This window comes from Podarcis bocagei, assembly GCF_964188305.1.
Source record: "Podarcis bocagei genome assembly, chromosome: 4".
Lineage (NCBI taxonomy): Eukaryota > Metazoa > Chordata > Lepidosauria > Squamata > Lacertidae > Podarcis > Podarcis bocagei.
Window position 1 is genome coordinate 78,440,336 of NC_138128.1, and position 17,261 is coordinate 78,457,596.

At 46.1% G+C, this 17,261-nt stretch overlaps 1 long non-coding RNA gene across 1 annotated transcript; it reads left to right on the forward strand.

Annotated features, from left to right (window-relative positions):
- Nucleotides 1-3,344: 3,344 nt before the first annotated feature.
- Nucleotides 3,345-11,412, forward strand: LOC308585355. Its single transcript, XR_014007319.1, has 3 exons — nt 3,345-3,451; nt 6,866-6,987; nt 11,231-11,412. It is a non-coding gene; the product is annotated as an uncharacterized lncRNA (long non-coding RNA).
- Nucleotides 11,413-17,261: the final 5,849 nt, after the last annotated feature.

The window sequence follows — 17,261 nt, forward strand, 5'->3', positions numbered from 1 at the left end:
GTGCACATCACCAAGCCAGCGTAGACATCACTGAGACAGGAGTGCAAACATGCTGAGATTGTGGGCTTGGAAGAGCACATCTTTGTTTGAGACTCTGTCCTGCCATGTGATGCCCCAAATAAAAGCAGCAACAAAAATACAATGAAAATATGAATAATATGATTGCGGCAAATGGAAGAGAAAGGGGAGAGGATTCCTGAGGGATTGATCACAAAAGGTAAGTCATATGTTTAAGGGCTGGGAAAGGGCTGAGAAGCCTTGTAATAATAATTGTTTTATTATTTATACCCCGCCCATCCTGCTAGGTTTCCCCAGCCACTTTGTACTCAAAGCATCACACAGATGTGAACACAGTTACCCACAAAAATCTCATAAGATCTGTCAGCATTTTTCCTTCACCGTCGCTCTTTCCTTCCCAGACATAATTGTAGTTTGGTCTGTTTCTCCCCAGAATAGGACCTGATGCTTTGGTCAGCTGAAGAGGCAAGTCTCTCAAGGGAAAGACTAGAAAAGTTCAGGGCAAGTGGCGGGAATAGAAAGGAACAAATCAATTGGTCACTGGAAGGCAGCTCTGTGAGGCAAAGGGGGACTGAGGCTTTGCAGTGGGGCCAGGAGCCTTGGCCAGCTCTGGGAGGCCTATCTGTGTGTCCACTCAGAGAAGAATTAAAACACTTCCAACCAAGCTTTGAGAGAACCCAAATTATCCCGCTGTGTGCAAATGGAAGCTGCTGTCGACCAAGAGAGCCAAGTTTTGATGTGCCACCCGCCGCCTCCTTACTGACAGATAACCGTTCTGTTTGGACACAGAAATGGGGACATTAGTGAGTTGCTTCTAAAGCTTCTCACAAGGGCTTTTTAACCGCTCGGCTCCTGCTGGATGCAATGGGTGTCTTGCTGTTAAATCCCTCAATTGACAGCTTCAAAATGGCGTGGCAAAGAAATATCAGGTGCCCATTCTCTCAGGATGATCCTAGGACAATGCAAGGGACATATTTGACAGCCTCTTGGCCCCACATGAGAAGTTTTTTTTCTAAACATGTTCTTGAAAGCCAAGATTGCTATATTCAGTCTTGTATAATAAGGGCATTTGAGCCTGTACGTGGATACAATTAACTGATTGGATGATTCTATAGTCTGCCTTTCTACTAGACAGTGGGGCTCCAAGTGAAAACCTGTGTACATATAATAAGATTATTATTTTTTTTAAGGCAGTGATGGCTCATTCACTTAGACTATGGACGATGTCTAATCTAATGTCACATCTGTGGCTGTTTCAAATGATGCTCTTTGAGGGCTTCCTGGTAACCATGGAGGAGAAGCTCCCTCTCCCTGTGTGTGTGGTACCTAGCGACCATGTCCAGGTTGCGGACTTCCCACCGACATCTGGTTAGCTGCTATGAGAATGAGATTCTGGGCTAGATGGGCCTTTGGTCTGATCCAGCAGGGAGGGTTACTGTGACATTTTTGACAAGGTATTTCACCTATGTAGCTGGACAGGGTATAGCTCCTGTTTTGTTTTGTTTTTCCAGGCAAAGACAGCTCTAATGGAGGGCTCTGTGGGTATGCAATTCCCAAGGCAGATGAGGGGGGAAAGGTCCGTTCCACAAGGATGGGGAACATGTGGCCCTCCTGATGTGGTTTGACTCCAGTTCCCATTAGCCTCAGCCAGCATGGTAAGTAAGTAAGTAAGTAAGTGGTGAAGGATGATGGGAACTGAAATCCAACAACACCTGAAGGGCCACACGGGTTTTCCATCACTGGCACCATCTCCAGGGGGGCCTGGGGACCCAGGCACCCACAAATTTTTCACTTGGATTGTTCCACTGTAGGCCACAAAGGGGCACTTCAGTCTCTGCAGAATGTCCTGTAGTTTGTTTCCTTATCTTGAGTTTGTACGAAGTGTCTTTAGCTATCCTTTTAAGGTGAAGTTTGATTTCCTACCCCGCACAGCTCATTCTGGTGAGTTTCCCTGACAACAATCTTTTGCTGTTGACGAATTCATGCCACTACCTTGATGACCACTTGTGGTGCCTTTCTTTAAAGAGACAGTGTTGATAGCATTGGCGAGTGTTACAGATAATAACTATAGGCACAAAACAGATTTTAGTGCTCCTTCTGCTTGTTGCTTTGACAAAGTCAAGCACCAAGAAAAAACGACCTTGTTCATTTGCTTCTGGTGTAGCACTTAAGCAAGTTCAACCAAACTTATCAATTAAAGGTATGTCCCCCACCTTTCTTCCAAGCAGCTCGGGGTAGTATATACATTGCTCCCTCTCCTCACATTATCCCCACAACAACCCTGTGAAGCAGGCTAGACTGAGACAGAAAGACAAGCTGAAGATCACTGAAGGAGCGTCTCTACCCCCCCCATCATTCAGCCCGAACACTGATGTCAGGAGTGCATGCAGGAGCCAGGCCCTGTGACCAGTAGGGCTTCGCAGGACTGGGACCTTCCTACATTTGTTCTGGAGAGGCAAGGCGCGGCCGCACAAGTGAGGCCGCTTGGTAACTCACTGCACTTGGTGGCAAGAGCCAGGAAGGGATATGTCAGCATTTCCCTTTGGCTCTTTGCCACAGCAAAACATTTCTTTCCTTGCTTTGTTTGGCTTCTTGCTTCCTGATCCTCGGACCCTTGACTTCGTGACTCCTTGCTTCTCGACCCTCGGACCCTTGACTTTGTGACTCCCTGCTTCCTGACCCTCAAATCCCTGGCTTCTGGACTCTTGTTCCTGCTCCCACCCCACCATCTTGCCCCCGGTCCCGACATCCTCAGCTGGGTGTTCGATTGCCCATAGACCGGACCGTGACAACTGAGGTCCACCTCCAAGGGCCTTCTGGTGTTTCCTTCACTGCGAGAAGTGAAGTTACAGGGAATAGGGCAGAAGACCACCTCAATGGTGGTGCCCTGCCTGTGGGATGCCCTCCCTTCAGATGTCAAGGAGGTAAAGAACTACACAACTATTAGAAGACACCTGAAGACAGCCCTGTATCAGGAAATTTTAAATGTTTGACATTTTATTATGTTTTTATATGTGCTGGAAGCTGCCCAGAGTGGCTGGGGAAATCCAGCCAGATGGGCAGGGTATAAATAATAAAATTATTATTATCGTCGTCAAATGGGGATTTCAACTCTTGTCCCTCAGAGCCTCATCTGACACATTAACCCCCACACCACCGTGCATCTTAAGCCTCCAAGACATTACATATGCTATCTTGTAAGAATCAAGCATTGTGACATGGAAGAATAAGAACCTATGAGGCTGCCAGGTGGAGCCTGATGATTGTTACATCATAACCATCAGGGTCTTTGCTGACTGCTGGCAGTTTGCCACATGTGTGTGTCTGCAGAGCACAGCACAACTTTTCCAGGGCCTCCTAAACCTGCTGTTGGCCCAGAGCTCAGAAGGTTGGGCTTTGAGGCTGGAATGTCTGAGCCGAAGCTGGAGATCTGGTAAGGCTACCCTGCTGAGTTCAACTGCATGTGTGCTAGCCCCTTGGATTTAAAAGAAAAAAGAAGCACAGGAATATAAATATGAAACAAGCTTAGGGCAGTGTAGTTTCTCCCATGAACTTCTAACCACTCGGCAGGAGTTTCAGTCAAATGAGCCATAGGGCCAGCATGGATTGAGTTGTAGTCAATTAACTGTTGTTCAGAGTAGACCCACTGAAATGGATTTAAGTTGGCCATGGTCCTTAATTTCAGTGGGTCTGCTCTGAGTAAAAATTAGGTGAATACAACCCATTGTGTCTATAAATACAGAGCTCAGGCACGAAAATGTGAAACAACAGTAAGGAAGAGGGTTCACTGAACTACGCAACTTTCTGAAGACATCTGAAGGCAGCCCTGTATCGGGAAACTTTTGATGTTTGACATTTTGCTGTGTTTTTATTATGCTGGAAGTCACCCAGAGTGGCTGGGGCAAACCAGTCAAATGGATAGGGTGTAAATAATAATAATAATTATTATGTCCAGAGTGCCCCAAGCATTCAATTAACTCTTGAATGCAGGAGCTATGTTTTTAAGTACAGAGAGCATGTGAAGTAGGCAAGCTTGAGCCCCAGTGTAGTCCCCAAATAGAAAATATAGCTGCTGTCTCTTTATCATTAGCTCAATGAACCCATAATTATAAAATAAACCAGGGAGAATAATTAGCATCTCCATCTTCAATTGACTTTCACCTTTTTAAATGCAATTATGTTTTAACTAATTTAGCACTTGCGACAAATGCTAAGAGATCCAAAGTCTTCCTAGCCACGCTTATAATTTGATTTTATGGCCCTTGGGGATGAGTTTCTTTATATGAATACTGGTTACTTCTCACTTCCTGATTTTTCTGTGTATAAAGGGCTTCCTTTATAACCCTCACATCACAATAGAGCACAATATATTATCATAGATCATGTGGAAGACAATTCCCATCATCCCTGACCACTGGCCGCGCTGAAGGGGGTTGATGGGAGCCTGTTGCTGCCCCATCCTTTTCATGCCTCTTTTGGTCCTAGGAGACTAGTGGAGAGGGGAGCTTGTCACAGCAGTAGGAGGAGACACCCATGACTCTTCAGACTCATCTCTGCCTCTTGGCTTCTCTCCTCCCACTCTTTTGCTTCAGCTTCCGCCTCTGATTCTAGACTTCTCTCTGCCACAGACTCTCCCAGCTCACTAAGCCCTGTTATCTATTCAGCTTCTGACACCTCTTCCCTCTCTTCTCCCTCTGACCACTCATCATCATAATCCTACCACTCTCTGGGATTTGAGTCGTCTTCTCCAGTGGTTCCCCAGCTGGTTCCTCCCACCATTCCTTTGTGTGGAACAAGTCCATGACACCTGCTTGAGCCCCAGTTTATTCTAGAAGTCATGCCCACCAATCTCTCAGAACAGAAACATACCTGTTCGGGAGTGAAGAGGCACTGCAGCATTTGCTTGCAGGTTCCACTTCTTCATTCTAAGTTTTAACAGTTTTCTTCCAGGCTTGTTAAAGGTTCCTTACCTTAGTGTGAGGCATGCAGTTTGCTTGGTGAGCAATCAGATCTGAGATGATAGTGGGGGTTTGTGTGAGGGTCTTTTGTGGCTCCTTAGGGGGAAGGGTGTGATCTTGATGAGTCCTTCTCTCGTGCTTATCACAGATTCCACAAAACAGAATCTATAATATCCCCTCCCCTCACAACTAGCCAATAGTCCCTCTCCTGATTGTGCCAGCAAAGCAGTTCAGGAAGAGGTGGGCAAACATAGAATCATATAATTGTAGAGTTCGAAGGGACCCTTAGGGCCACCTACCAAAACCCTGGGATGCAGGAATCTCAACTAAAGCATCCATGACAGATAGCCACCCAAGCTCTGCTTAAAAACCTCCAATGAAAAAGAGTCTATCACCTTCTGAAGGATTCTGTTCCACTGTCTGCTCCATAGCTATGAAGCAGAACAGCTATGGATCATAGCTTTTACTGTCAGAAAGATATTTCTGATGTTTAGTTGGAATTTACTTTCTTGGTTTGTGTCCTGCCCTTTGGAACAGGAGAAAACATGTTTGCACCATCTTCCATGTGACAGCCCGTTAGCTATTTGAAGATGGCTATCACATCTGCTCTTAGTCTCCTCTTTTCCTGGCTAAACATACCCAACTCCCTCAACCATTCCTCATAAGGCTCAGTTTCCAGGCACTTGATCATCTCGGTTGCCTTATTGATATCAATATATACTGCTCCGATTGTGCGTGGTTTCAGAAGATTGTGGATTTTGCCGAGAGAAAACCTGTGAATAGCATCGCACGACAGTGATAGCCAAGTCAATATATGTGAATGATATCCCTGCTTCTAATAAAAGCCGTGAAGTGTTCACATAGGTTTCCCAACAATGCCAGTTGCTTTTTAATCATGTACTTCAATAAGCTGCTATACTTGACTGAAGTCCTTCCTGCCCCATTAAAATCAGTGGGTGTTCTGTAAGCAGGGGATTGCACGATTTTTACTATTTCTCTAGCTCCAGACAGCAGAAAGACAGGTGCAGAGCTTCTGAGGCAACCCATATTTTATTTTGGTCGATTAGCATCCAGGGATGGATTTTAACACTTATTGCCGAAGCAGGCTGTAATGGAAAATCTATACTTTTATCAATAGCACTGACAGTTAGCAAAGATTACATCCTATTTTATTCTTTCCTTTCTTTTGGTTGCTCACACTGAAGGATAATACCGGGTCAAGAGGAAACTAAGCAGAACATTTGCTAAGTAAACAAGGTTCGTTCAGCTGTTTCTAGAATGATGGGAGACTCTATTTGGTTTGCCTCAAAAATGACTGAGCAGGGGACCTTTTCTGGAGATACTGAGAAAGAAGACAGTATTCTTAATGAAATTTTAAAAATAAGAGTGAAGCATGCTGGCCCACATTCATTTCCCTGTACAATGTAAGAATAAAAAAAAAAATACTTTGAGAAGAGGAAATGTATTATAAGCAGTGGCAGAGAGGCTTTGCTGGTCTCTACAGGAGATAATGCTAGTGGAGTATTCCCAGGGAGAAACTCAGTGGCAGGAAATGTTCTTCCTGGGCATGCTCAGATAATAGATTTTCCCTCTTGGGCAAAGTGGTAGTGGCTTGATTGGGTGTGACGTGGGAGCAAATCTGAGCTGGATGCAGATTTGAAGGGAACTGGAGCTGACCTGAACCAGGGTGAGGGTTTTCTAATGAGGGTATGTTTCAAATGCACCGAATCGTAGTTTTACCAACCACTGTTAGCTCTGTCAAACCAGCCTTCCTATTCTTTTGCTAATGCCCTAGGATTCCAGTGGCTGAATGAAAGCAATACTAGATGTAGGGCTGTTGAAATTGAAAGGCTTATATTGACTTTCTCTCTCTCTCTCTCTTTGTACAGGTATATTTAGGCTGACCTGCCCCTTTTGTTTTCCAGACTTCACAACTGATACCAGTTACTTAGAGTGGGACAGGAAGTTATGATGAAGTTATGATGGCACACTATGGGAAAGTTGCTTTGGAGTGATGACATGTGACAAAGGGGTGCCTTTTTTTTGGCAGTAACCTCATATAGTGTTTCCTTTTTAATTCACCATGCTTGTAATCAGTTTAGATCTTTCAATAATACACCTTCAGGGTTTTGCTTTTTACAGTCTACAACTGTCTTTTCAAATTCTGTTAAAGAAACACACAGGGTCTCTTTTTTCCTCCCTTATTCACATAAACATTAAGTTGAAAATACTGTAGGCAAATAATGGTTTTATCTGCTGGTTAATTGCTTAATCAGTTGCTAGCATATATAAAGGCCCCTCACTTTTAAATCTAACTTCTCTTATTTTTACACAGAAAAGACTTGATTTATTTTCATTATTTACATTCTATGCCTTCAACGTAACTTCATGATTATGTTATGCCAACAAAATAGTAAAGTGCACTAAAAACAGAAAATAATAACATATGATGTTGGTGTCAGGAAAAAGCAGCAATGCAAAAGCCAGCAGCAGGTGGCTGGAATGCAAAACAGGATGTTGTGGTCTGGAACTGTACTGGTGGGAAAAAGGGGCAGTCCATTCTCCCTACTGAGCACCGGATGTTAGCTCAGAGTGTCATCTGACCTGTACTGGAAGTACAGGGGCGGAGTTGTGACTCTACTGCCGGAGTCTGGAGAGTACAGACACGTTTTCTCTGTACTGCTGAATGACAGGAATAAAGACATGTAAATAGGACTCCTGTCTGTCTTTCTTCCCCTCCCTGGGGGAATGCAGGGAGGGAGAGAAGGAGGAGGGTGTGTTCTTCTCACGTTTGAGGAGGATCGCCGATTTATGACCTTGCCTGCCGGGAGACGCAGACGGGAAGGTCAACAAGTATCTCACTCGGTTTGCCCCAGGGAGGCCAGTTACCTCTGACTGTGAGCCAAGATACTTACAGTTGGTTCTTTAATTGTTCACAAAAATTGTTCACGAAATTTATTCTAAAAAGAACTTGGTTCTTTCAACACAACTTCTTTTTTCCATCTCCTCACAGAAAATAATAATAATAATAATAATAATAATAATAATAATAATAATAATAATAATACTTTTTATTATTAATAACCCATCTGGCTGGGTTTCCCCACCCAGCCACTGTGGGTGGCTCCTAACAGAACACTAAAAACAGAATAAAACTTCAAACATTATAAACTTCCCTAAACAGGGCTGTCTTCAGATGTCTTCTAAAAGTCAGATAGTTGTTTATTACCTTGACATCTGGTGGGAGGGTGTTCCACAGGGCGGGCGCCACTACTGAGAAGGCCCTCTGCCTGGTTCTCTGTAACCTCAGTTTTCACAGTGAGTTATTTAGGCAACTCTTGGTTGTTTGGTTGTTCTCTGTCCCACTTAGCATTTGCCATGTTTAAAGTACGTTCTGCAATTGAAACGGGGTGCATTTTTGATCGAGAAGAGAACTCTTGATGGTTAGATTTCATGAACTACCTGTGCATGGAACAACCTGGTCTAATTCTGAATATAGAAGTGGAGGAGAACAACTGGGATCTAGGGAATTCAAGCTTCTTTGATAACATTATAGATCACTGTTGAAAGATGCATAGTGTAAGCTGAAGAGCATCTCTCTCGTGTGTGTGTGTGTGTGTGTGTGTGTGTGTGTTTGCAGGGTCCTTTTAAAAAATATTTGCAGAAGCAAAGCTTCTGCTAACAGTTTACACATATCACTCCAGGCCAGCAAAACTGCCAGGGGTTTTATTTCACCGCTTTCATTGATCGTGATGTGACAGAGTGACTATTTCAGGAAGTGCATAGCCATGTCTTTATTTTCTCCCCTAATGCGTATGGAGCAGTTAATAGGTTTGCAGTCCAAGGTGATTTTCTACCACAATGCTCGGCGCCATTAATGTATTATAATAGTCTCGTGTTTGAGGTGAAAATGCACAGTTGAAAACCAAAATTTTAAAGGTGCCTTCCCAATTCTCTTGATCAGGGGTCCTCAAACTTTTTATACAGGGGGCCGGTTCACTGTCCCTCAGACACTGCTGGGGGCCAGACTACATTTTGGGGAAATGAATTCCTATGCACATTACATGTTACAGCTAATGACTTGCAGTTCAAACAATGGCAAAAATATTTATCTAGGTTTATATAGCAAGGGGGAAACCTATAAAGCTTTACAAGATGCAAAGGAAAGGGGAGGGTTGGGTGTACCAAATCTAAAAAGGCATTTTGCAGCTTGTTGTTTAATGAGGATGAAGGAGTTGTTGGCATTAGGGCTGAGTGATACCTGATTTCCAACATCATAATGTATCTCCAGCTAAACCTTGTGATTTGCCAGTAGTAGTAGTAGTAATAATAATAATAATAATAATAATAATAATAATAATAATAATAATAATTTATATCCCACCTATCTGGCTGGGTTTCCCCAGCCACTGTGGGTGGCTTCTAGCAGAATATTAAAATACAATGATTCATCCAATATTAAAAGCTTCCCTAAACAGGGTTGCCTTCAGATGTCTTCTAAAAGTCCGATAGTTGTTTATTTCTTTGACATCTGTTGGGAGGGCATTCCACAGTGAGGGGACATATTATGATGCTGGTAAGGAGGAAATAAGACACGGAGGAAGAGGGCAGTTGCTGGCCACACAATCAGCTTCACCATGCACAACTACTGCCTGTTCCTTGCAAGGGCATGCGCCGCTGCCCCGGGCAGAGCACATCAGCCAGGGCACCCCATGGCATGGCACCACACACACAAAGAGCCCCAGGGTTCCACCAGCCTCCCTAGAGCTGCTACCCATGACTCACCCTAACAATAGCCTCTTGCCAGGCAAGTGGCAGCTACCGGGAGCCACCATGATGGGGGCACAAACCAAACATGTTACACTCAGGCTCCATTCCACTCAGTGATCAGCGTGAGGGAGGGAGGGAGGGAGGGAGGGAGGCAGGAGGCAGCAGCCAGAGAAACAAACTGAGGGGCTGGGGGACTCCACTCACATCCTGGGCTCCTGAGGCCATGGCGCGCGCTCTTTTCAAGTGTTAAATGTTCGAAAAAAGTCAGAAGCCCAAGGCAGTATAAGTTCCTCAACTTAGTTTATTCAACATTTGTCAGTGACAACAGCTCACTCATAGGAACACAAGAACCAAACTGACTGGACAACACAATAATAATGCTGAGCATGAACTGACCGTTGACAGTTGACAGTGCATGCGCTTACTTGCCATTAGAACATTCGTCTACCAACGCTCCTACAATTGGTTAGAACGCTCCTTGTAACATAAAATGTGTTAAACCCAAGACATAACATCAAGGAAACGCCTCGCCTCGCTGTGTTTACGTCAGTGTGCGGGGACGGACTGAGCGGGCAGCGAGGTCCTCCACGTTGTGGGGGGCGGCATGCCTTGCCTGGAGAAGCCATTCTCTCTCTCGCTACCTTGCTTGCTCTTCCCGAGGGCCTCCATTCTGCCCTAGGTGGCCTCGTTTCTCCGGAGCGCCCAGCCAGAGGACGCGCGCCTGCCTGCAGCCAGGCCGGAGTGGGCCTCCTGGGCTTATCAGAGGCTGCTGCCTGAGCTGGCAGAAGAGGCAGAGGGAAAACAAGGCATCTTTGTCATCAAAGGACGGAGTGGCGGGTTACGCGTGAGGTGGCACTTCCCACTCGCTTGCCACAACTCGCTGCTTGTCTGCAGGGGGAGGTGGCAAATGAGGAGCCCTAGCAGCGGAGCCAGTGGAGGGCCCAGGCTGCTGAGTGAGGCCTGCTCTTTGGCTGCCACTCCCCTGTTGGCACCCCTGCTCCACTGGGCAGGCCGGAGCGGGCATAGGCTTCTCTGCTCTCCACACTCTTGCTGCAGCAACTGCCACAGTCCAGTGAGCCAGGCGGGCAGAGAAAGCGCTGCCACCACGGCCGCTGCACTCGGGGCAGGTGCCTGGCATTTCAGTGGGCGGGCCGGATTTATGAGCCTGGCGGGCCGGATCCGGCCCGTGGGCAATAGTTTGGCGACCCCTGCTCTTGATCATGTCTCTCTATTCTGGACTTAAAGACCATTTGGACATTCCAAGGAAGTTACGAGAGATGGGTCATAAATGGCTGAGGGCTCGATTCAACCCCTCGCCTCCTCTCCCTGGGTTGTGGGCCACCCAAAAGATTGGCTCTGGGAGGGCCAGGAGTATTGCATATATTGATATTGTGCAGTTTGAAGCAGCTGGAAGCATAAGAACTTACTCCTTTTGGAAGAAATGTCCAGGCCCACAAAAATATTATTCAAACTTTATCTTGCAGAACTCTTCAAAACAAAACAGAAACATCAAATGATACATGCAAAAATATCGATACAATGTCTTGTGCTGTCCAGCAAGGGCTCAGCATCTTAGAAATAAAAGGCAATTCCAAAAATCCAAACTGTGTTCTCTCCCCACCAGCCTGCATTCCAGCCTCCATTGGCCTTCGACTTTGCAGCTGATGTTGAGTCATTTTGCATGCTTTTGTTCTCTGTGGTGTTGGGGGGGGGCGCGCTAAACTGGCAACTCCCTTCAAAATGGAGATTTGCCTTTATCACCTGATCTAAGATTCGAACACTAATGTGTTAGCTAGCAGGAAACAGCAGTTAGTTAATTATCAACTCATTAAAAGCAAAGAGAGAGCTCTGCTTGCTTTTCTAAAGCTTCAGTGGAGTCTACCCACGTTAAAACTTTTCACTAATGCACATTTAGATAGTATGACAAATGTGGTGGTGGCTGAACATCAGAGCCACCGATCTGCTCCCTGCTCACAGTGCTCGAGTTGAGAGGAAGTAGAGGGGGGCTTAAATGAAATCCACAAGCTTCAACCTCAGACTTGCTCCAGTTATACTAAAAAAAGTAGCTAGAATCAGTAGCTAAGGCACCACAGAAGGTATATTGGGACCTCTGTGCCAACTGCATTCAAGCACTGCTGCAACATCTAGTTCAAGCTATCAATCTCCTGACAACATGGTTCCCTCTTCTAGATCCTCTTCTGTTTGGATTGCTTAATTATTTGGATTCAAGTTATGATTCCTCCTATTTTTGAGCTGCCTTTCAGCAGAAGGTTGGCATGCTCATAGTGTAGAGTTCCAAGAATGAATAATCACAGTGAGGCTTACATTGACTCCCCCCCCAGCCCCTATTTATTGGTCCCCACGTCACAAAAAGTTCAGAATGTGTAGGTGGCATCATTCTATATGTGAGTTAATTTATTTCTGTAGAAAGGTTTATAGACCACTTAATCAAAGAGCTCTTTCTGTTCAAAATAAAACTGTAGATAAAGCACAGCTAAAGTTCACAAACCTATTAAAATAGACACCATTAAAACACATATGAAAAGAGGAAAACTTTTCAAATGAATTTAGGTAACTCAGTTATGTGTCTGCGTAGGCTTGGTTTAATGAAAAAGTTTTCCACAATTTAGCTTTCATAAGCAGATCATTTTTTAAAAAAGTGATGTGATGAGGGACCACAGATCATGTCTTTTCCATGTTAAGTAATTGCCTAACAATGGGAATCAAGCTGTGAGACAAGCCTATTATGAGTGCCACAATTATTACTGTATCACTTTTCCTAGGTTAGATCAGCCTTGCAAATATGTTCACAAGAGTCACTAGCCCATAACACTGGAACGGTCAACCGGCTTTTCTGCCTTGCTGCTGGAAGAAATTCTCACCTGTCACAGGTGAGCAGATGAAAGGCCTGTACATTGAAAACATCCTTCCGCTCATCTAAAAGGCCACCGATAGTTAAAGGCCTGGTTACAGAGGAAAGTTTTTGCCTGGCACCTAAAGCTATATAATGATGGTGCCAAGCGAGCCTGTCTAATTGTCTAATTCTTTTCTGATCGATACATTTGGAGAGCTGCTGTTGGAAGAGTTACGACTGCACCACTTCCAATTATGAATCTCTGAGAGCAAAAGGTGAGAGGAGAAGTTGAGTGCTGATGAAACGATAGCCTGCTTTGTGGGTTTCTGTCATAATTTGTGTCGGCTTGAGTGGGAGAGCAAGTAAGTGTTGCACAGGGAGTGTCTCCCTCCTTTTGCAGGAGAGGCTGGGCTGGTTCACACCTTAATATTCATCCGCTGTAGACTATATCTTCACAGAGAGAAGTTTCGTGTTTATTTTATTATACATGGAAATCCATACAATTCTCCATTATGGATAAAGAGCCACCCAGAATGGCTGGGAAAACCAGCCACATAAAATTATTATTATTATTACTATTATTACTACTACTGGCCCATTGACAATTACCTTAACATTATTAACTATGTTACTTAATATGAGCAATGAATATGAACAGGCACACTTGGTGAGGATGTGAGAGAGGGCCTTCTCAGTGGCTGCTCCCAGACCTTGAAACTCCCTAGAGAGGCTCAACTTCCTCTTTGCGGTCCTTCTGCTGGTAAGTGAAAATCATTTTATTCTGCCATGCTTTTGGAAATTATCTGTTTTAAGGAAAGGGCTTTTAATAGCACTGTGTTGTTTTGGCTATCTGTATTTTAATACATTTATATTTTCATTGTCTTAATTCTGTTACAGTTTGCTTTTTAACTACCGTATTTTTCGCCCTATAGGACGCACTTTTTTCCCCTCCCAAAATGAAGGGGAAATGTGTGTGCATCCTATGGGGCGAATGCAGGCTTTCGCTGAAGCCTGGAGAGCGAGAGGGGTCGGTGCGCACCAACCCCTCTCGCTCTCCAGGCTTCAGGAGAGCCCCAGCACCAGCCCCACAAGCTCGGGGGACAGCGGGGAGGCGCAGCGCACCATCCCGCTGTCTCCTGATGTGGTTTGGAAGCTGACGGCAGGGAGACGCGTGCTTCTCCCCGCTGCCGGCCCCACAAGCGCCTGGGGGGGGAATAAATTTTGTTTTCTTTATTTCCCCCCCCAAAAACTAGGTGCGTCCTATGGGCCGGTGCGTCCTATGGGGCGAAAAATACGGTATTCAGTTTTATATGTTTTTAGTTTTTTTGTATTTTATGCCATACTTCTTTATAACAAGTACTATATTAGTCTAAATCACAACCACAATCATAAATGTTATGGATGGAAGAAAACTGCTCCTGTCCAGCGCTTTCTATTTAAATTTGTCACAGCCTATCCCGGTCCCTGCAATGTCATCGAAGGGAAGCAAGTGGCTCCCATGAAAGTCAATTAAGCTGTTTCCCCGACAGCTTCATAGGTTGCAAGCAACTTCCCCAAAACATCTGCCAAGAGGACAGGCTCCTGCCATCTCAAAGCAGGTGACTTCCTTTTCATTCTTCCAGAACCCAGCAATTTGAGCAGGCAGCCTAAAGCCTGTGGGAGAGATTTGCAGCGCCAGCGAAGCCTATGTCTCATTTGGTGTCTGTTGCCTCAATCTCTTCCTGTCGTCCTCCAGCAGCATTCTGCCTCCTTTGATGCACAGGAGTGTGAGGTTAGGGAAGAAGAGAAGACAGACAAGGCATCAGAATGTAGAGGAGGAATCAACATAGGTAACAGAACTAAGGGAAGGAAAGGAAACGCTTATGGCATGGGCCAGTCTCAGGCATTTTGCCTCTGTGCGTTCAGCAGTCCATGAGAGCAGAGGCAGTGCAAGACATTGTGCCGCCTGAGGCTGACCCAGTTGTCTCTGCCTCCTTCTGTTCCTGGCTTCCTCTGACCCCTCCATTTGCCTGTTATTTACTCCAGCCAGCTGGCCTCTGACAAAGCAGTGGCAGCATGGGCACTGCCAAGTTTGCTCCGAGGAAGGGGCCTTTGCTCAAAGTGTGGTGTTGTTGGTGAAGTTTCCCAGAAAGCCCCTGTGCCACTCGGTGGGTCTCAGAAACACAGCTTTACAATGCCTCAAGGCAGTGGTGGCACTAGCACTCTCTGGGAAACCTTACTCACAAGGTGACACTCTGAAGTAGCAAAGCCAGCAGCGCCCTTGCCGCCACTGCAGTGTGAGTGGGTGGAGCAGCTGGAGGCAAGAGTGGCGCCAGTGAACAGGCAGCGTTGTCTAGCTGGTGAATTGTATGCAGCAGATGGAGGGAGGGCACAATTCACTGCCTCTCATGCACCTCCTGTGCCACATGACTCATGACAAGGCTGGCCCTGGGGAGTATGGCTATATGCACAGACTGTGCCTTCAGTGCACGCATTACCACCCCTGGCAGACTTGACTCTTTCAAATTTCAGCAGTGCCCTGTGCGAGGCCAAAAGCAATGCCCCCTGCCTCTCACCTTCCTTTCTGCTCAATTCACCACGTCATAGTTGTGGGGCCCTCTAGGCTCTGCATACAGTGCGGCAGAACCAGTAGCATAGCATGAGGGGCCACAGAGGCAGTTGCCCTGGATGCAAAATGGTTGGGGGTGCAAAATTTCGACACTCGGATCTGCCTCAATACAGCTAAATGCTTCTGTGGCTGGGCTCCATTGAAAATGGCTTCGCCGTGTGAACCAAGGAGTGACCTTGCCAGACAATGGAACAATGCCATCAGGCAGTTGAATGGCATGCATACGCCACCTGTTTCCCTCCCTCACACCCACTCCTGCCTCCAGCAGTCCCAGGTACTAGCAACCCACACTATGCCACTGGGCGGAACTGGTTGTACTTCTCTAAATCTGCCTCACTCCTGGCTCTGTCCTTTGCACCTCTGTGTTTCCAGTGAAGATCTAAAGGGAGAACTTGTGTGTGTGTATAGCGCTACATGAGCACAAGACTGGGAGCCACACATGACAGCGGCTCCTGATCACATGGCAAAGCCTACATGCAGTGGCAGAGGAAGGGGGTGCAGGGAGTGCGGCCTGCCCTGGGTGTCATCACTGAGGGAGGGTGTGTGACAAAATGAGTTACAAAAACCAAATTGGGCTCACGAAACTTTTTAGGAGTGACGTGGTGGCTTTGGCACCTGCAGGTTCTGCTCTGTCTGAAATGGCAGCGTGGGATTTGCGCCTGCCTACTGCCTCCCTCAGCCGCCCTACAGCTGAGGGGGAGGCGTCTGAGAGGCTCCAAGCGTCGGAGAGGCATGCTCCGCCCCCATGGGCGGATCACGCTGCCCCCACGGGTGGATTGCCCTGCCCATGGCTGCAGGACACATCCCTGCACCAGGCACCCGAGCAGCTAGCTACGCTGCTACCTACATGTAGCTGGCTACGCGCACATAGGCCACCACTTCAGACATTTGCTGAATGCATGGATGTCTGAGATCGGAGCCACTGCGAATATTCATGCTGCAAACAGGGCCTGCAGATGCAGCCATGCTCCCCCTTTTACATGTTCTCCAAATATGTAGAGGCCACTGACAGGCTAAGGACCGACTGCAATACGATTACTGACAAACTACTGATACAACAGCCATGTAATCATCGTCATGTGGACTTTTGTTGTGGTTGTCTCTATTAAGTGGATGAAAAACAGGCCCTCCTATCGCGTGCAAAGCAGCAAAGTGTGGAAATGGAACAGGAAAGCTGTCGTAAATGCGCAAGGGCTTCCGCAGTGCTCTGCAGACTATAATGGGATGCATGCATTTCCGAGAAAAGCAAAAAGGATAACATTCTGGGTGCAGATTCTTCAGCCTTCAGATAAATTTTTAATTAAAGGGGAACCTTCCCAAGCATGTTTTTCAAGAGCTAATTAGCACATAAATGAAATGGTAATAAAAGTCAGAGAGAGAGAAGAGGATAGAGAAGAAAAGACGCATGTTCTGTGTAGAAAACCGGGCCTGCTCAGTTGTTTCAGCAAATTGGTTAATGAGCCTAACTCAAACAACAAATCAAAGTCTGCATCTCTCTTGCAAGTTTTTCCTTAGAATATAAAACAACGCAAGTTAAGTCTTGGGCCTAGAAATAGCAGGCACGAATGGCTGGTAAATTTCCCAGCAGAAGTCCCATTAGTGCTCATCCAAACTTCCTTTTTGCCCCGTGCCTTGCACAGATCCACACTTCAAAGCTCCATGCCTGAAGGCTTCCCCCTGCTCCGTTTTCCCCAAGAAAACCCACTCGCTAATGCTGAATCTGAACAAATGGCAACTCAGGTTTTCTGTGGATTGCGCAGAGATCTTGGTGTCTCAAATTTCAGAGGCACTCTGTGAGATGCTAAAATTCTGCACCCTCTGCCTCCTGCTCTCCATTCTAAATGATAGTTGCGGTGTCCCCCATGGCACCCCCAAGGTTCCTTGCTCTGTGACTGAATTTGTCGCATTCCCCTAAATCTGCCTCTGGCTCTGATTCAGTGCTGAAGAGCAGGTTTTTGCAGGGTAAGTGCATACCCTCCAAATGTCCCTATTTTCCAGGGACTGTCCTGGATTTACAGAAGCTGTCCTAGTTTCTGATTTGAACCCGGAACGT